Source organism: Budorcas taxicolor, chromosome 9 (genome assembly GCF_023091745.1).
Source record: "Budorcas taxicolor isolate Tak-1 chromosome 9, Takin1.1, whole genome shotgun sequence".
Taxonomy (NCBI): Eukaryota; Metazoa; Chordata; class Mammalia; order Artiodactyla; family Bovidae; genus Budorcas; species Budorcas taxicolor.
The window spans coordinates 51470603-51491339 of record NC_068918.1 but is presented as its reverse complement, the minus strand read 5'-3'; the positions used below and the strand labels follow the sequence as shown (position 1 = coordinate 51491339).

At 44.4% G+C, this 20737-nt stretch overlaps 1 protein-coding gene across 2 annotated transcripts in view; it reads right to left on the bottom strand.

The window, feature by feature from the left end:
• BACH2 (BTB domain and CNC homolog 2) overlaps positions 1-20435 on the bottom strand; it is a 383072-nt gene extending 362637 nt beyond the window's left edge. For both annotated transcript variants that reach the window (XM_052645752.1, XM_052645751.1), the window contains exon 1: positions 20295-20435. The gene's annotated coding sequence lies outside the window, so the exon portion shown is untranslated. The remainder of the gene's footprint in view (positions 1-20294) is intronic.
• Between the last annotated feature and the right edge of the window lie 302 nt (positions 20436-20737).

The following is a 20737-nucleotide window of genomic DNA, read 5'->3' as shown; positions in this document are numbered from 1 at the left end:
CAAAGCACTCTGAAAAAAATCTAAGATCAGGTAAACTCTATCTGGATATGCAGGACTCTTCCTCAACCTTGCTCTTAAAAACTGAAGTATATACTCCAGACGTTTGTATCTTTACCAGCTATCAAGTTCACCATCAATCTCACATCTCCTCAATATTTTAAATGGTGATCAAACATTCTAAAGTTCAGAAAAGTATGATAATTATTAAAAATAAATTTATAAATTACAAGTAATTTTGTACCTTGGACTGGCTTATTCATTTTATGTCTTACCAGAGCACTCAGCCCAGAGCTTTGAAAGTTCTCAGTATATATTCATGATGAATGAATGAACAAACAAAGAAAACAAGCGAGCAAGCTTACAGAAAAAAGTCTAGCCTTCCACCTCCCAATTACTAATATGATAACCTGTGGTGACATCTATTCAAAATCATCTGTGGATAAAGAAATCGAAACTCAAAGACTCACACTAAGATGGAATTTAGATTTTGTTTAAGTCAGTTCCAGAAAAGGAGGGGAAACCCTGCTAAATTAAAATGAAAACTGGGTTATCATGCACTGAAGTTAATAAAGTACCTATAGTACCTTACATTTTATAAAGCCATTTGTCATATCTTATCTTATCTAGATGACATATATCACCAAATAATATTTAAGCCAAATATCAAAGTACAGTTTCTTTGTCCTACATGTTAAAAGAAAACAGATCTGGAAATATGTGCTTAAGCCAAGTAACTCATGGTTATATGGCCTTAAAAAACACATCTTTTATTCATGAGAAGTTTTCCCTCTTCATTTTTGCCATACAGTAAAGCATATTTTATATCTGATTGTAAGTCATTTAAGAACTTCTTTATTTTGGAATCTTAAGACTATCATGCTAAGTATTAGTTTCACTGTGGATCAAAAGAATGAATGACTAATTACATAAAGGGAAAAGGATGAAATGAATCATGGGTTCCACTTGAACTTCATCAGTTAAAAGGATGAATAGCAAATCTTTAAGGAAAATAAGAAATAAGCTTAAATTAGTCATAATCTTTTGAGGGGGGAAAAAGGTACAACTATTTTACTTGATCTCAGGTTTAGTATCTAAAAGATAAAGGGCACTGTGGAGAATCACTATAAATACTCAAGACTTTGAAGGTTCCTATAAGGTCAAAATATGGACTATGCACAAGCAAAAAAAGTACAAAATTAATGTGATATGTTTTTATCCTTTAAATGCCTCTTTTGAGCATTCTTAAGAGGTATTCAGAACCTTAATGTACTCTGCAAACTTTAAAGACTACAGAAGAAAAATTTGAATGAACTAATATAATTTTAAAACAAGAATCTCATCCTATATATTAAAAAAGAAAAAAAAATCACTATTGTATTGTAATTGTTATAAGCTGCCCCCAAGACATAAGCAACATTACATTTACTTTAGGGGGAAAATGGACAAAAAAATTTCAAACTAATTCAGCAACAAAAACTTGTTTGGCTTTATGTACATGTAACATACTCAGGCATTTATTTTCTGCTTTTTAAAAATTGAGATATAACTGACATACAACATTGTATTTGTTTCAGGTGGACAACAGTGACTTGATATTTGTGTGTGTGTGTGTGTGTGTGTGTGTACATATATATATATAGATAGATATATAGTGAAATGGGCTTCCCTGGAGGCTCAGTTGCTAAAGAATCATCTGCAGTGCAGGAGAACTGGGTTTGATCCCTGGGTTGGGAAGATCCCCTGGAGGAGGGCATGGCAACCCACTCCAGTGTTCTTGCCTGGAGAATCTCCATGGACAGAGAAGCCTGGTGGGCTACAGTCCATGAGGTCACACAGAGCTGGACATGACTGAGCACAGCACATACTGTGAAATAATCACCCAAGGAAGTCTGGTTAATATCCATCACCACACATACTAAACAAATTTATTTTTTCATATAAAATCTACCATCTCAATACTTTGAAATATAAAATACCTTATTATTAACTATAGTCACGGTTTTAAAATCAATAATGTCACATATGAACTGGTAATTTTCAGTTGAACATATACTTTAAATAAAATCACGGAATCCTAAGAATTACAAAGAAGGATCTTAGAAATGTTTAAGCCAGTGCCTCTCAAAATTTAATGTGTAAATGAATCCCCAGGGAAATCCTGATAAAAATACAGATGATGACTCCATAGTTGTGGAGTGGGCCTGAGATTCTGCATTCTAACGTGCTCTGGATGACGCTGATGCTGCTGGGCCTGGAACCACACGTCAGGTACCAAGATCAGTCAAGCCTAAAGGAGAGCCCATAGCTTTTGTTTGGAAGTCTCCAGCCACTAGGAGCTGAAACTTGCCTCCACCAGCAGACACAGCAGGCATCTGACTTGTGGAACAACAGAGAAAGCTGATTTCCTCCTCTAATGACAGAAGACACCCTTTCTCTCCCTACATCTTCTCTTTGCCAAACTAAATATCCCCACTTCCTTGGCTACTCTTAGAAGTGGCCAGTTTCCAGATCCTTAAACATCTTGATCACAGAGGATGCTCCATTCATGGTCAGTATCTTCCTTAAAATAGTCCCCAGGAATGGGGCACAGTATTCTGTACATGGGACAACCAGGCCTGGGAATAGCGGAGCAAAACCACTGCACAGTCCTATCTAAATGGGACAGCTCACTAAACGTGGCTCTGCGGAAATGTCACCTTCAGTAAGAAGCAAGGGCCACACTGCACTGGCAGCTCAGAGTCTTACAGGGAAACAAGTATCAAGCAGGTGTGCAAATTCTGTGCTTGAACAGGTTATTTTTTTTTTTTTAACTCAAATGTAGGAATTTACATTTATGCCTGCTAAATGTCACCTTGCTACTTTGGGTTTGGCATTTTCCTAGGTAATTTTAAAACAACAGATCAAATCAGAAATATTTTCAGAAAATAACAACTCACAAAATCTGTTTAAAAATGTATTATCTAATATGTAATAAGTATATGCATTTGCAAAAAATCCACACACAGTTAAAATAATAATTATTTTAAAAGAACATTCTTGGGACCATTATTCAGGCTAGAAAATAAAACATTTTGAGGACCCTAGAAGCCCCCAAAGAATTCCTTCCCTACCATATCCTACTCCATCACCTCTAGAGGTAACCATTATACAGATTTTTTTTTTTTTTTTTTGCTGGCAATCATTGCCTTAATTTTCTTTACAATTTTAACATCTATATGTACATCCCTAAGCAATCCACTTAGTTTTGCATGCTTTTGAACTTTATATAAATGGAATCATTCTATATGCGTTCTTCTGTGTCTTGCTTTTCTCACTGGACATTACATTTCTAAGATTAACCCATACTGATGTATGCATTTTTGTTTAACAAACACTTACCTAGGATTTATTACATGCCAGTCACTCTCCTAATCATGTCACCAATATTAACTCATTTAATCTTCCTAACAGCCCTATCAGGCAGACACTATCATTTACCTCCCCGTACAGGTAAGGAAACTGATGAGCACTGAGGTTAAGAAACTTGCCCAAGGTCACAAAGTAAGTGGGAGACCCGGATTTTGAATCCAGGCAGAATCCTTGCTCTTAAACACATCTCGCACACCCTCCTGTATGTGGTGTTACTGACTTTTTTTTTTCTTCCACAGCCAGTACCTCAATGGGTAAGTACAGCAAAATGAGTTAATTGAATACAATGTTGATGAGCATCTGGGTTGTTTCCCGTTTTTGCTCTTGTTAGTCAATGCTTCTTTGAACATTCTTGTCAGTGTTTCCTTTTTTAAAAAATTTATTTTTAATTGGAGGATAATTGTTTTACAATGTTGTATTGGTTTCTGCCATACAACAACATGAATCGGCTATAAGAATACATATATCCCCTCCCTCTTAAGCTGCCCTTCCACCACCACCACCCCCATCCCATCCCTCTGGGCTGTCACAGAGAATCAGGCTGAGCTGAGTTACCCTGCAACTTCCCATTAGCTATCTGTTTTACATATAGTAACATATATATTTCAATGCTACTTTCTCAATTTGTCCCACCCTCTCCTTCTCTCCACCGTGTCCAGAAGTCTGTTCTCTATATCTGAGTCTCTATTCCTGCCCTGCAATCAGGCTCATCAGTACCATTTTTCTAGATTCCCTGTATATGCATTAATATACGATATTTGTTTTTCTCTTTCTGACTTACTTCACTCTGTATAACAAACTCTAGGTTCATCCACCTCAGTTCAACTAACTCAAATTCGTTCTTGTCTATGGCTGAGTAATATTCCACTGCAGGTTTCTCAGAGCTCAACGGTAAAGAACCCACCTGCTCAGCAGGAGACGAAGGTTTGATCTAGGTTGTGAAGATCCCTGGAGAAGGAAATGGCAATTCACTCCAATATTCTTGCCTGGGAAATCCCTGGACAGAGGAGCCTGGCGGGCTAGAGTCCATGGGGTCGCAAAGAGTCAGATGTGACTTACTGACTTAACAGCAGCAACAAATATCCCATTGTACATTATGTACCACAACTTCCTTATCGATCCTGAAGCACATGAGTAAGACTTTTTCCAAAATGTGTATCTAGGAGTAAGAATGCTAAATTGTACTTGGTTGAACTTGGTTCAGTAATAAACTGTTCTTTAACGTAATTGTATCAAGTTATACTCCTACTAACTATGTACAAGACCTTCCAAGCATGCACATCCTCACCAACACATGGTTATATCACATATGTAAACGTCTGCAAATCCAGAGAGAGTGTATGGTGTGTTACTGTAATTTTATTTAGCATACATTATTCTACTAGCCATTTGGGTTTCTTTAATGAAGTGCTTGTTCAACTTCATGAATGTACAGTCTCATTTTTCTACTGGGCTGTCTGGCTTCTTCTTACCAATTCATGCGTTCTTTACATGTGCTGGAACATTACTACAGATGTCCCACAGATATCACCAACCACCTTGGGCTTGTTTTCTTACTCCCCATGTTTTAATGAACTGAAGTTCTATTCACATTTTTTCAAACAATTAAAGTGAAGCCCTCTTCATACATTTTAACTTTTTTGTAAGAATTTTCTAGGTCTGCACTTAAAGAGTCCTTCATATCCCTTCATTAATTACGTCTTAAGAAGGTCTTACTTGGGAATGGTCAGGAAAAGTATGCTGACAATGACTGATATGGAACAATAAAACTGATGAACCTGACATCTATAAGATCTCGAAGGATATCAGCTAGGTAATTAGGACCATTTCAGCAAATCGCACAATTATTTTAAGGACATAAACAGATTCAACTCCTCCTGTTAAGGCCGTCCTGACATCCAATCTTTGCCCGCTCTCTTTTCTTCCAACTCCAACCACACTTACCTCGACTATTCATCCTGGCCCTTGATCACATCCTGCTGTTTGCACTGTACTTCAAATGCTTCATGCTTATATATGTGATCTCCGGAAATACTAACTTCCCTACCACCTGGGACCATGCTTTCTACTGGGTCCGTATTCCACACACCATAACCTGGGCTTAACAGAGTTCCCTGCAAAGAGCAAGCCCCTTGACAAGTAATTCTCTATTTGCACAGTAAGTAAATTTAGGACAAATTAAGAGAACTTCAGAGCCAACAGATATAACACATACGTTAGGAAACTACAAAATAAAAACATAAGTTAGTTAGAGAGATATCTAACAAAAGTTGAGCTAGAAGAAAACACTGATGGAATATATATCTGAAATGGTAGCCTGGGAACAGATTGTAAGGAGCTTTAAAGGCTCTTCTGAGGACTCTGAGTGTTTTCTATGGACAGTGAGAAGCCACAGGTGATTCTTAAGAGACAGTCAGTAAGTTCATTCATTCAACAACTACATGCGTAATGAGTAGCCCTGTAGTGTAACTTTTCCAGGCCCCTGGACTTACACAGTGATCAAAGAAGGCAAAGACCCCAAAGTCTGGAGCTGATTTCATAGTGAGGGAGACAGATGGACAAGCAACCTCACGTATAGGAGGTCAGAGAGTGATAAGAGCCTCAGAGAAACGGAAGGAGAAGAGTGGGTACCTGGAAAGGAGGGCGGTCCCCCCACTCCACAGGGGTGGGGGAGGGCTCTCTGTGGGGCAAGAGACAGCCCAAGGTCGCAGAGGGAGCCTGGGTATCCCCGGGATCTCCTGCCAGTTCCCCCGGACCTACCAGGCTCCGTGGGCATTTTAACAGCTAGAGGGCAAGCTGATGATCCCCATCCTCTTTCACACCCTGAGTTCTGAGCCTCCTCCTCCCCTGAGTACTCCCCAACCACCCATCCTATCCAGAGGCCTTTCTCGCCCCATCAGGATTCTCCAGCTCAAGGCTGGTGGAAACATCATCCCAACACCTTGTTCTCTTCGGCTGATTTCCCCAAGCTCAGGCCTACCTCCTCCTAATCACTTTGCCAGCAAAGATCCGTACAGTCAAAGCTATGGTTTTTCCAGTAGTCATGTACAGATGTGACAGTTGGACCATGAAGAAGGCTGAGGGCTGAAGAATTGATGCTTTCAAACTGTGGTGCTGGAGAAGACTCTTGAAGAGTCCCTTGGACTGCAAGGAGATCAAACCAGTCAATCCTAAAGGAAATCAACCCTGAATATTCACTGAAAGGACTGATGCTGAAGCTGAAGCTCCAATACTTTGGCCATCTGATGTGAAAAGTCGACTCCCTGAAAAAGACCCTGATGCTGGGAAAGACAGAGCAGGAGAAGGGAGTGACAGAGGATGAGATGGTTGGATGGCATCACCAACTCAATGGACAGAAGTCTGAGCAAACTCCGGGAGATAGTGAAGCAGAGGGAAGCCTGGCGTGCTGCAGTCCACAGGGGTCACAAAGTGTCGGATATCACTTAGGGACTAAACAACAACCTACTCCCCTGGATTCTGAAGTCACAGCCTCCTTTGGGTTTTTCCTGGATCTTCAGAATCCAGCCTCCTTCCCAAGATGTATTCTTAGACACAGGCGGGAAGCAGGTGCACGCTCCCCGTCCAATTCCCTTCTTGTCTGAATGACCCCTCCCAGAAACCAGCTCTGGGAAGAGATAACAACAGGAGCACCCAGAGCCGCTGTGGGGCCTCCATAAGCAAGAGACCAGGGTCAGGGAGGGGGTTGTGTTGGTGCACATGTGTCCACGTACGTACAGAGTGTGTGCATATGTGCACACATGCCTGGGTCTGTCTAGGAATGATGTGAGAAAGTGTGTGTGCAGGCAGGCAGGAGCAGAAAGAATCTACAAGAACAAACGAGAAGAGGTGTGTGTTCACATAGAGAAAGAAATGTAAAGACTTGGCAAGAGAGAGGAAGAACACGAGGCAAAGAAAAGAAATGTTACCGGGGAGCAAGACACCAGGGTAAAGAGAGTGAAGGGAGGCATAAGTATTAAAACTAAAAAATGCTGAGAAGATGGCAAGGAAAAACAAGAGCCATCTAGAATGAACTGTGAGAGAGGCAAGACTGACACAAAATTTCAACTAGTAACCTTCTCATTTTGCGCTTCTCTTTAAAGCGTTTGGTATTTCCCAGATCAAGGCTAACATAGCAGGTAAGACGCAAAGGCCACTGGCTCTAGTAGCTAGGAAACTAGTGATGCAACATTTCTAAAGATGAAGTGTTCAGGAAGAAAAAAAGCTGTATAAAGGTAAATGTAGGTGCTGATTTCATAGTCTAGAAATTCAGTTGCTTTCACTACAGAATGCAAAAAGGAAAGGCCCTGGGGTAAGACCTCTGTGGTCTTACCGAGCTAAGATAGCGATCTCTGATGGTCTGGCCAAACTGCAGGCAAAACAAACCAAAACTGAACGCAAAATAAGAAAGCGTCCACAAATAGACGCAAGCAGAAAGGCTGCAACTTACAAAAACACACCTAAACTCCCTGTGATTCTCAGGGTCTGCGGGTCTCAGCCCTTCAGCCCTGGAAACGGGGCAGCACCGTCCTTCCTGTCATAACTGCTCCTTCTCACTCGGCCGTTTCCCCTGACTCGAATTTTCTGTTACCCTTCCTCTTGGATTCCTCTGACAATGACTCACAGGGCAATCAGCCAGTCATCGGTCCCACAACCCTCCACAACAGACGCTGTGGACAAGGCTGGCAGCTTGGTGGACCAGAGTCCGGACCAGTTTTTTCCTTTCTCTGTTCAGGGAGGATTTGCTTTTCAGCCACAGTTCCCTCAAAACACAGCCCCGCCGGGAGATGCTTACTGCACAGATTTCTAAACGATGAAATGATCTGAGTTTGGCAACTTGGTCATAACGAAACTAAAAACAGTAAGATGAAAAAACAATAGTGTGATCATCACACCTACAAAAAACAACTTTAAACTTGGGTGAAATCAAGAGATCAGAAAAAAAAAAAGCTCAAACTAATATTTTCCAACCTTTCACTAACAGCTAGGGCTAAAACCACATGTTTTGAAGGTCTTGCACTGTGTTATTATTAGAAGTCACAATTCTATTGATACTGATGAGTCATTTGTATCGGCGGAAACCAAGAACTTCCATCAACATCATGTTACACACAGTCACTGTGGCTTGGCTTTTTCTTTATTACTGGTCAAAGCTCCTTCAGAATGCTTATTGAAGCTAAAAAAAAAAAAAAAAAATGGAGGTAAACTCCACAAGGGTGTATAAAGCTTTCCTTTCCCTAGCTGATCTCACTTTAATCAGCTTTCTCAAGATAAGTTTAGGATGCTCTGATCAACTTGTATCTGCAAAAGGAAGTTTATTTATAAGCCTCAAAAAAGTAACATTTTCACTTTCTGATGAAAATAAGCAGAACTGAACTCCAAAAACAGCGAAACCATTTCTGAAAACACATGCCAGCTTTAAAATGACCCGAGGTCAGGTTTGAGTTTTTTTTAACCTTAATAACATGCAACAGATACAAACAAAATCTGTCATTACTTAAGGACTTGAACCACATAAAACAAAGTGGGGCTGGCTGCTGAACACCTCCTGCCCACTGCCCCGGTCCGGGCACACACTCTTCCCCGACACGCGGAGAAGTGGGTCAGGTCTGGGTTACACCAGGAAAACCTCAGTTAACTGTTCAGAAGAGTTCCCTCTGGTGCTAAGGAGGAAATAACAGCAGAGTCCCTTTCTCTTGCTCTCATCCCCACTCCCCTCTCCCTATAAAGAGCCCCAGAAAATTAAAAGGAAGTAAAAAATCGGTTTTCTTTAGGGGCTTCCCAGAAATACTGTGATGCTCACACAGTCACCAAGGTAGAAATATGCCCAGTTTTCTACCCTGGGGAAATAAAAGCTCTGTCTGGTTGCTGGAGGGAGAAGGGAACCCAGCTCGGCAGCAACCACAGATCTGAAAATAGTCTCCCTGCAGCGAAATGGTCGAGGTGCTCTCCAAGGCGGCGCTGGTGCTGTGGGCCGATCACAGTGGGGCCAGCTGAGGGCTCAACAGCTGCATGAGTCAGCACGCACGACTGCTAGGAAACTGCTGACATGCTAAATGGCTCTCGCAGACAGAAGGCGCACACACCTACCCGGCAAAAACAAAAGCAAGGTCCATGCAAATCGACAAACAGGAACCTCTCCCCCCTCACAGCTCCTATTTTCCAAGGTTAAACCCCAAACAGACACAGAGCAGAGAGCCGCTGCTCAAAAAGCAGTGGTGACAACTAATAATACTGAAGAGTGGTAATAAACAATTCACTCTCCGTGTTGTGATGTGGAGAACAGCTGCACTCAAATCTCACGAGCCAGTTCATTTTAACCAGTTTTTAACTGGATTTAACTGCTTTTCCTCCCTTCTGACAAAAATCAAAATAGTTGCCCGATCGACCACAAAAACTGGTAACAGACAAGCACAGTTCCTGTTTTTCAGAGGGGACTTACTTTCAAACCCACAATGCAGAGATGTTTAACACAAGTGGAAATTTAAAATTTATTGTTTGATGTGGGAGCTTAAACCTGTACACGAATTCGGATCCCACGAACGTCCTGGTGTAATCACATCTCAGGCTAGGTCCTATATATCTTTTCACCTCCTTTCTCTCACTTAATACCAGACCCAAAACTCCAGAGGAAAAGGGATTATTCGGAACTCAGAACACATCATCCCACACAGAAACACCACGATGTTTAGGATATCCCATGAAGGTTGTCTCAAATTTAAAATTCAAGTCAGAGGTTACATTTGTAGTTTTAAAAGAGAAAATAATGCTATAACAATAGTTCCAAAGCCAATTAAAAACTAAAGAAAACATTATTGAGTGACTGAAACACCTAATTAGAGGCAGTCTTCTAGGTGAGACTTTCGGACTTTGTGCAGTTTCACTCTGGTTCTCCAATATGACCTTTCGTGGTTAATTCTCCTATTATGCCGTAACATTTCATCAGGAAAATCTTTTATCAGCTGTGAGTTTCAATTTTGTTGCTGTTGTTCCAAAAAATTCACCAAGAGTTGGAACAGAAAGAAAAAGAAGAGCTACAGAGAGGGGGTACTAGAGAGGAGACCAGAAAGAAATGGCGTCATGGACAGAGAAAGGCACAGAGGCAGTACTAAACAGAAGACAGAAGACGAGTACGAATTAGGGAGCGGTCCCCCTATAGACAGTGTACTGCAGCTACCCAAGAGATCAGACCCCCAGAGCATGAAAGAGGAGTGCTGGGCATTTCCACAGGCTGACACTAGATGGCGCCATCAACTCAACATAGCATGGTTGCTGGAGGAGTCTGCATGCGGGAGGGGTAGAATGGAAGCCAGTTCAGACTCATCACGACTGGGTGTTCAGAAGGCAACACGTCTATCTAAAAGCCGCCGGGTTAGGATTTCCCTGGTAGTCAGGTCGTTAAGACTCAGCGCTCCCAACGCAGAGGGCACAGGTTCAATCCCTGGTCAGGGAACTAAGATCTCACATGCCCAAACAATAAAAATGTAAAAAGCATGATTTCATTAAACAGTCAGCCTCTCCAAATGTCCAGCTGTCACCACCAGTCATGCTCATAGCATGGGGCATGTCACTTTTGAAATAGACTTACCAACTCAATTTTTAATCAATAGAAGTGCAGGGTGGGGAGGCAGATGGGTGAAATCCATTCTCTCTCTCTCTTTTTTTTTTTCTTTTAAAATTCAACATTTAAGGATAATAGAGTATTTCAGGTTCACTGCTACTGACTAACTGACAAAAATTCCTAGTTATAGACCAAGTGGTTTTCCCCTGAACCTCCCTTTAAATGTCAAATAACACACCATCTTGCTACTCGGGTTGATGCAATCAGATCGAGTGTCTGGCAAGAGAAAGGTGATGCTTTCTGACAAACGTATTATCGCATTAAAAATGATCTGCTCTTCATATTTTTAATACTACTGTGGTTTATACATTCTAATCTGCTTGTCCATATTCTGTCTCCACGGTTGGATTTATATACAGCCCTCTCTTTACTCGGAAATTTCCTACCATCACCAGGTTACCAGTGTCTGAGATTCTGCTAGCCCCATCGCTAGGGTTTTTACTTCTTTCACTTTATCTCCTATTCATAAGCTAATGTTTCAGAAAGAAGTAATACATTAGGTTGTTGCTGCTTGATCCCTGGGTTGGGAAAATCGCCTGGAGGAGGCAACCCACTCCAGTATCCTTGCCTGAAGAATGCCATGGAGAGAGGAGCCTGGTAGGCTTCAGTCCATGGGGTCCCAAAGAGTCGGACGCAACACTCCACAGCTAAACAACAACAAAAGACAGTTTTCATAAAATCCTTTTCTGAGATTGGTTTTGAAAGGGAAGGAGGGAACTGGTTAAGTGCACTGGCTGGCCTAAAGGGAGCAGAGCAGAGAGTGAAGTCAGGATAGAAAGTGGACACTGGGAGAACTAAGAGCAAGCCTTGCATGGCTTCTTTACACTGCAGTCAAGATCATCACCCCAATGCCGATCTTCTCAAGGAGGTACATGAAAAGGGTTAACTCTAAGTAAGCCTACATTTTCCACTTGCTGAACGGGTAATAATATCTTTTATAGTTAATTTCATTTTTTTTCACAGTTTGACTCTTCAGGGCTCATTCATTTGCATAATATGGAAGCCTGAACCTCTATAGATGTTCTACAAATCAGTGCAAGTAATTCTCACACTAAATCAGCAGCTTTAATTTAAGCTCATCATTGTTTGCATAGAAATCTTTATGCACTCATCTGCTTGATTTTTTTAATCACTTAAAACCTCCAACAGTGACACACTAAGCATCTCCCCATTTAGCCATCTCCAGAATTTGAACTAAATACTGAAAAATAAGCACAGTACAGTCATATGCTTGATCATTTCCCAAATTGAGCTTCAAGCATATGCTTAATGTTCCAGCAGCTCCAAGGATAATGCCACTTGACTAAAGATGACAACTTGGACGTCCAGCCCAGGACACAGCTGAGTCAGCATTCTAAACAGTCACCCTGCAAACCCAGGGTAATCAGGGTCACTACCAAACCAACTGCCTAGCAGAGTCCTTTAAAATCATTCAAATCTCCTGTTGAGAGTTGCAACATGCTAATCTGGCAAGATAATCTCTTCCTGAAATTGACTAGAATGGAGCAAAGGTTACCTGTTTTTATCTGTTACTAGCAGCTAATATTTCTCATTAGGAACTCTGATGGAATTGGTTCTGAATGAAATACTTCCTCCTCAGTAGGAAAAAAAAAAAAAAAAAGAAAGCAAGCTATAAACAAATTCTTCACATAGCAAGAGGGTAGGAGCATGAGTTACAGAAAAACCCTGGGAACAGAGTCATAGGATTCATGTTCTAATTCTTCCTGTGTCTTGAATGTTATCACTTCCATCCTCTGAATCTTCAGACGGACACTGAGAACTGAGGAATGCAATTATCAGAAAGTGAGTTAGGTGAAAGGAGAAAGACAAAGGATGCATTCACCCAGGCTCACTGAGAAATTATTTTTCAATTTTATCTTTCAGATAGATGTCAATAAAATATCCAATAGAGTGAGATGGCCTATATTTCCACTTCTGAGATGTGACGGAGCAAAAAGGAAGAGGGGGTGCAGACCAGCAGGTGGTTAAGAGAACAGGTTCTAGCATCAGACACCTCGTGTCCAAACCCAACTCAGCCACTCATTAGCCAAGTGACATCCGTGCCTCAGTCTTTAACGATCACACCTGCCTCCGGATGGTTATATGAATTAAATAGTTAATATGAAAAACACATAAAAGGCTCCCAACACAGGTTAGCTATCATAGGAAAAAAAGAAAATAGAGGAGTTTTAGCACATAATAAGTCAGTTTGTTTTACACAGATGCTGTCTGCACTCCTAAATTGTGCTAAAAACAGTCTGTATAATCAGCCTGGGTCTGCAGAGGCTGGAGACCCTACCAGGGACAGGCAGGGGCTTCTGATCAGCTGGACTCTCATTTTCACTCAAGCCCCTCGCCCCCACGCCCACGCATATTAGACAACTGGGAGGGCATGCCTGCAGCTTCTAATCACTCAAATATTGTCAAAATGACCCTCAACATGCCCAAAATGAGAATGCTAACTTGCATTTTTTTTTTCCAGCAGCGAAACAAACAATATTGCTGGCAATTAATTCTGTTTTTATCAGATTCTAAAGACACAGGTAAATAAATCAATTCTGGACTCTGTATACAGGAACTATTATTGGCCAAAATGACTCAACGGGTTATACCATGGTTTATGCAATATTCCAAAGGGCCACAGATAGGAGTGAATTAATAGGCTTGGGAGACTTGTTGTTGTTCAGTCGCTCAGTAATGTCCAACCCTTTGCGACCCCATGGACTGCAGCATACCAGGCTTCCCTGTCCTTTATTGTCTCCCGGAGCTTACTCAAACTCATGTCCATGGAGTTGGTGATGCCATCCAACCCTCTCATCCTCTGTCATCCCGTTCTCCTCCTGCCCTCAATCTTTCGCAGCATCAGGGTCTTTTCCAATGAGTCAGCTCTTTGTTCGCATCAGGTGGCCAAAGTATTGGAGTTTCAGCTTCAGCATCAGTACTTCTAATGAATATTCAGAACTGATTTCCTTTAGGATGGACTGGTTGGATCTTCTTGCAGTTCAAGGGACTCTCAAGAGTCTTCTCCAACACCACAGTTCAAAAGCATCAATTCTTCAGCGCTCAGCCTTCTTTACAGTCTAGGGAGACTGGGGGAAAACTAGCTAGTTTCAGACAGGTTCAGATGGCAGCTGACTCCAAAATTCCTTGGGCAGGGCTGCCCCAACCTCCCAACCAGGTCACGTCCCTCCAGTACATCCTCCAGTGCATATAATACCTTTCCTTCTCAGAGTCTGCAATAAGTCATCTGTGGCTATCTGATAAATGTCATTCTTCCTACTAGATGGGGTGCTTCATGAGGTCAGGGCCGGGATGGGGTTTGCTCCCCCAAAGCATCATGTTCACCTAGCACTACATCTGCCATGTAAGGGATACTCAATATCTGTTTAGTGAATGAATGAGCCACTTGCCTCTAAAGAATGTCATTTCTGGACACCTGGCCCATTTTATGCCATCCATGAGCTCCCGGTAATTAGGAGAATACAGGATGGGAATAATATAAAACCTGCCTATAATCTGTAGATCCTGGGAGACTAAGCAAACTCACTGAGCAGCACCTTGACTTTGTTTTTCTATGTATAAGAACAGGAATAGCCACACTGGGCTCTCCCAGCTTTAAACTCCAAAGTCTAAGCCTTCTATGGGGTAGACACATGCGGCCTGAGGAAACTCCTGAAGCATCCACAGAAAGTGGCGAGGGAGAGACAAAAGGATGGAATAAGACTGGGGTTTTGACAACGGACTTGGAAATGCAGAACGCTTCCCTCTGCACTAGCTGGAGTTTGTCCACATGCCAGCTGTAGGCTTGGGAATAAATGAAGATAATCATCACGAGAAGTATGGGAAAACTGGAAATAGGAGGATGGCAATGCTTGGGAAAAGGGAAGGTGAAAGCTGACACAAGCAGGAGAGGAGACCAGTAACCAGGCAGCCACGGGCAGGGGCATCAGTGCCGCGTCCTCCTGCCACCAGGAGCGGAACACAGAGGTCAGGGAGGCAAATGACACATCTCAGAACCAAAGGCCAATTTATAATCAGGCTGAGGAACAAAAGAGAAGTTAACCAGGGTAATATGCTGGAGAAGCCGTGATTACGAGGTCACTGGGGAAGACTGAGAGACATTTTGGCTGTAATTCCAATGACGAGGATGAAGAAGTACGTGAAATGCTTTCAGATTGGGAAGATTTATTATTTTGGAAAAAAGTAGCTCAAGGAAAAACAAAAGCAACATTCCTGCCTGATTTTTGAAGTAGTGCCACTGGTAGGACCGGGTTCAATTTCCATATTCTTTAGAAAAGAAATGGTCCTTGAAAAGGACACACTGGTGCTTCTGAGACTTCCAGCTTTAGGGAAGCTGAGTAGCATGCTGATGGTGAGAGTAAGTTTCAGTCTTAGAGAAACTGACACTTGAAATTAACAAGGGAAAAAGAAAGGCTGGGGGTAGTAAAAACCTTAAATTGACAAAGAAAGAATTACTTTTCTATTAAATATCACCACAGACCAAAAAAAAAAAAAAGATGACTAATAATTCTGGGCAATCTGAGTTTACAAAATGTTTAATTTACAGTAGGTTTCAGTTTTGACTTGAACAATGTGTAAATATTTACATGAAATTTAAAAACAGGACAAGAATAGGTCATATGCTGTCACTGGCAATCCAGGAGCGATTTTCTATCATTCCAAAGGCCTTGGTACTGCTTTCCCTAACACGGCTTCAGCTCTGCCGAAAGCTTCTTTTCTTCTCCAGAGTAATGCCAGTTTTTGCAACCAGCCCTGACTTCTGAACTGCCTGTGCCTCTGAGAGGGTCCTATGTCACTGGAACCTTCCTGACACGGAAAGGAGACAGGGAGGCAGATGCAGTGCTTGCTGTATGAGTCACAGATGTTGACAGATTATGTTGCATCTTACATTGTTCCCTATTCCTTGTACTCTAGGGTAGAGCCTGGGTTCTCTGCATGCTTTGACCCCCAACGCCATGCCCAGTCATTGACTCTGGGCTAGACTGTGTATACAGGACAGGGAAATAACCTTTAGACAGTCAGGGCAACACACACTGCCTTCTGGTGAAATCCCTTCCAATGAGAACCTTTCTCTTCTGTAGAATGGGCACAATGCCTGCTTCTCAGGGTTGCCTCGAGGAGTCAAGGAAGGAAACGAGGAGTCCATGTTCAGGGAAAGGAGTCAGCACTGTTTCTGGCACATGGTGAACATTCAACAAATCACAGCTATTGTTTTAGTGGGTGCTGGCAAATGTCAAATTCTCCTGGAGGAGTCCTCAGGCATTAAACAGCCATGTTACCTGATCTGGTCAATAACAATTAAACAGAGGGCAGGTGACCCAAAGAAATAGATTATTTACCTGCGGAGTATTATACGGTGCCCTTGGTATTAATTATATGGCCTTTCACATTGTATTCTCTGTTAAAAAGAAAGCTATCAATCCCTGAGTGGGACTCAGTGTTGATTTCATTTGATTCCGTTTGGGTTTTTTTCCCTTTTTCAATTTTCCTGACCACAGTTAACCATTCACTTGGGGTAGACTCAAAAATCATCTATGATGCGTCAGGCCTTTCGAAAATAGACAAAAACAGAAATATTAAACAGTAAGATGTTCTAGCTCACTCAGTAGTGGGCAGCCAGACAGCCTACAGGCCAGCTCCGGCACTTACAATGTTTCTGCCCGGTGTTATTAAAAAAAAGTGTGAGCAAATATTTAGAAAGTAGGGGATTCCACATCAAAACCCTGATATCCAGCTTCCCTCAGAAAAATCAGACAGTGTGGAGACACAAAGCCACTATTCCCACCCCTTCTTGCCTGATGACAAGTAGCTGAGATGGTGCAGTGGTTGCCTGCCACTCCACGCCATGCCCCCTCCTCTTCAACACGGTGTGAAATGAAGATGAAGGGCCCCATGTTCCAGAATTATTAAGGATCTCAAGAAGAACAAGAGCAGAAGATTAAACCATGTGTGAGGTCCTTCTGAGAGGGGAGGGGGCCTGGGCAACAGTGCAGGTCACGTGCCCTCCAAGCTGGTCCTGCTCCCCACTCCTCAGCCAGACAGGAGGGTATTTATGTATCTGAGTATAAGCCAACATTTTCAAGAAGCCAGACACTGCACCCCCTGAAATCTGAGGTAGACAAAAAAGTAGGGCAGTGGAGCCCAGCCCCGCTAAGCTAGAGAGCCACTAGGATCTCTCTCTTCCCTTGTTAAGGCTGGATCCATCCCAGAGACACTAAGCATGAGTTAATCCAAGTAAAATTAAACTGCTCTCAACAATACAGACTGGCCTGAGCCCTTTTGTCAGCGTCCCAGGAGCCTCGATCACAAATTCCGAGGAACAGTTCACAAGCACTAATGAGTAAGTCCTGTTGCTTGTGTAGACAGTGGGCTCAGAAGTGAAGGGCTGGCCTAGGAGAGATGTGAACCTGACCATCTGGCTCTCTGCGACTTACTTTGATCACTAAATGAATTGCAACAAATTGAAGAGCACATGGCTAGAGTTAATTGTCTCATCTGTAATCTGACCCTACTTTTAGGCAGTTATTATTACCCTCTATCAGGTGGGAACATTTCCCACCATCGCTGCAAAGTGCATTTTCCTGATGAACTGTAATGGATTATTAAATTCTATATCGGGGTAACAATACTTTGCACTTTTGGAGTGCCTTTCATCCAGGGATGTCAGAGCAGTTTACAAATAATTAAGCCCCTCATCACACTGCAGCCAGAGGTGAGTGACTGAAAGGGACTGGCCTGAAGACACTGAGTCAAAGGCATAATTCAAAAGAAAGAAAATGAATGGCTTTCTCTCAGGCACTAGAAATGCTGAAAACTTATGGGGGTGGGGAAGAGGGGGTCCCTGACTCCCTCCCTTTCTTTCTGCCTTACTTCTCCTTTATTGCAGATCTTCGCCTGAAACATACAAAGAACTGATAAGTAACTAACAGATGTGCATATAATTTAGCTATGAGCTCACAGACACATATATGAGGAGAATGCTCTTCCATGTAATCCTGGCATATACAACACGAACTGACATTTCAATCCACCTGCAGAACTGACAGATACCAGAATTAACACATTAATGATTACCAAATGGCAAACGTAAAGCCTTCCAAAATCCAAAATGAAAATATTACTCGGCACAAATAAAGTATATTCTAACAAAACTCTATTCTACGGTTGTGTTTTCTGTTTCTGGGACGCTCATCTGAATGATATTCAAGTTTCAGGAACAGCAAATAGGATGGAAGTGGGCAATTATCGCATTTTTTTTTAAAGCAGAACACTAAACATTTCAGCCACTCCAAAGTTTTGTGGTGAAATTATAAACTCCTGAAAAACTGCATTTATAACGGAAATGCTGACAGACCTTTTAAGAGAGCAGTTTGAAGGCAACACTGTTATTTAGCCATCTCTCTTACAGACTGAAGGCTAATTCTAACAAGACGTCATTTTGACTCACATTTATTATTACCTGTAAGAATGAAAACCGCCGTTTACTCACAAGCTGCGAGCTGCCGGAGCACCAGGGTGGGGCAATCTCACATTGTAAGCGAGACGCCGCTGCCTTACCAAAATAGCCCCTCCACCAACCGAGTGGCAGCCTTTCCCCGCACAGCTTCTTTCATGTCAGCCAGAGCCTTCGCAGCTCAACATGCCTTTCCTACATGTTACATTTTAACGATCTGAGAAAACCGTTATCAGAGTTAACATCTCTAATTTAGTCTAAACAGACAAAAGCAAAATATCTCATTAGGCATCATCTCCGCCAAGGTTCCCACTAGGCAGGAAAGGATTTTTATCTAAAGTAATTACTCATTTTAGTTAAATACACTCAACAGATGAAATTTACACCGGGAGTGAGAGACTGCAGCACTAGACCGCGAAGGTGAAAGCCGAGGAACGCTGCGTCCCGCCGCTCCCTTCGCCAGGCGGCCGAGAGTGCGCAGCTCTGCCCGGAGTTGGGCGCCCTCGTCCCTCCTGTTTCCCAGGGGTCACGGGTCATCGAGACGACGGTGACCAGACAGGCAAATTGCGAAGCGCTCCTTCCCCGGCCACAGACAAAAACCATCTGACGGCGGTGCGGGAACTTCCCCCCAAGTTATCAAACTCGCCTACATGCGAGACGGTGCTGCAGATACCTCGCGCGCCCACGACCCTGGAAGCCTGCGGTGCGCGGTCCCTTTCACACGCACACACCCGGCCCTGTCCGCTTCCTCCCACGGTCCGAGTTCTTGCAAATCCCCGGCCACACCGAGGTCCCCGAGGTGCTCACTCGAGTCCCTTCTCGGGGGCAGCTAGGGTAGTCCAAGGAGCGCCGCCCGCCTCCCTCTCCATGGGTGCTCGGCTCCTGAGCACTCACCGGGTGAGAGGAGAAAAACTGCGAGACCCTACAGGGCGCCTCGGCGAGGGGGCGGTGGTGCGGTGTCCCCTGGATAAACTCCTCTCCTAGGTGGAGCCCAAAAGGGGTTTGCAGACTGAAGTGCAGGCAGGGAGAAGAGGGGGTGTGTGTTGCACTTTGATTTCATGCAGAATCGTGGAAGAGGAAGGTGCAAGATTTTTCTGTCTGAAGGCACGAGCCTTTCGGCTCGAGCTCCCCGGGACTCATGCCAATGACCCGGTCCTTGGCTAATAGCGATCGTACCCAGCGCGCAGCCCGAGGTCTGCGCCGGGACCCTAAACTTGGGCTTTGATACCTCGCCAGTCGCTGTAGTCTCAGCTACCCGGCGGCGACTGACAGCCGAGCGCAAAGCTTCGCGGAGCAGCCCGGGTCACGGACGCCGCGAGCTGGGAGGAGGCCGCCCGGCCTGGCACCGCGATCGCGGGCCGGGGGCCCGAGTGCAGGGCCGTGGGTCTGACAGCTGCTCCGGTCGCGCGGACGCGCGCCTCCCTCCAGCCCGCCCTCCCCACGCCTGACTTATTACTCTCTGCTCCTCCTCCCCCTGCTGTTCCAAAACACCCGTCGACGCGAGCAAAATACAATGCCTCCTCGCCCGCCGTAAACAGCCGGGCGACAGAGCGCACGGCCGCAGCCGTGCGTCCGCCTGCTCAGCTCCCACCCCCTTCCCGTTCCTAGAAAATGCCATCAAAGCGGGCAGGGCGCTCGGCTGGCGGCTGCGTGCGCGCCCCGCAGCCGCGGCTCCCTTCCCGCGCCGCTTCCTCACGCCTCCCCGCCAGTCCCGCAAGCCCGCTCCCCCCGCGCCCCCTCCTCGGCCAACTTGCCCCGCCGCGGGGGCCCGGGACCCGCGGGCCACGGACTCACCTCGCCAGAGAACTTTGCGTTCTTTTCCGTCTCCTCTTGCCCGCGTCCTCCCAGCCCGCAGCCCCCTCCCGGCGGTCGGCGGATCGGGGAGGGGTGGGGGTCACCGAAAGCTCACCGAGGGGAGGCGCATCACATGGCAGCTCGTCCCCAGCCCCCCGAGAGTGGCGGGAAGGGGGAGGGGAAGGGTCGAGGGGAGGCCGGGGAGAAAGCGAGAGCCCGGCGGCCGCGGGAGTGGGCAGGCGGGGTGGCGAGGGCGGCGGCGGGCGCTGGCTTTAGCGCTGCTGCGACCGCAGCCCGGGCGTGCACGGTCGCCGCTGCCGCTGCCGCTGCTGCCGCTGCTGCTGCTGCTGCTGGCGAGGCGGCGGCTGCTCGGCGCTGTTTGCTCCTCGCCGCGCGGCTCGCGCTCTCCCCGGAACGCCCACACTCTCAATCGCTACATTGTT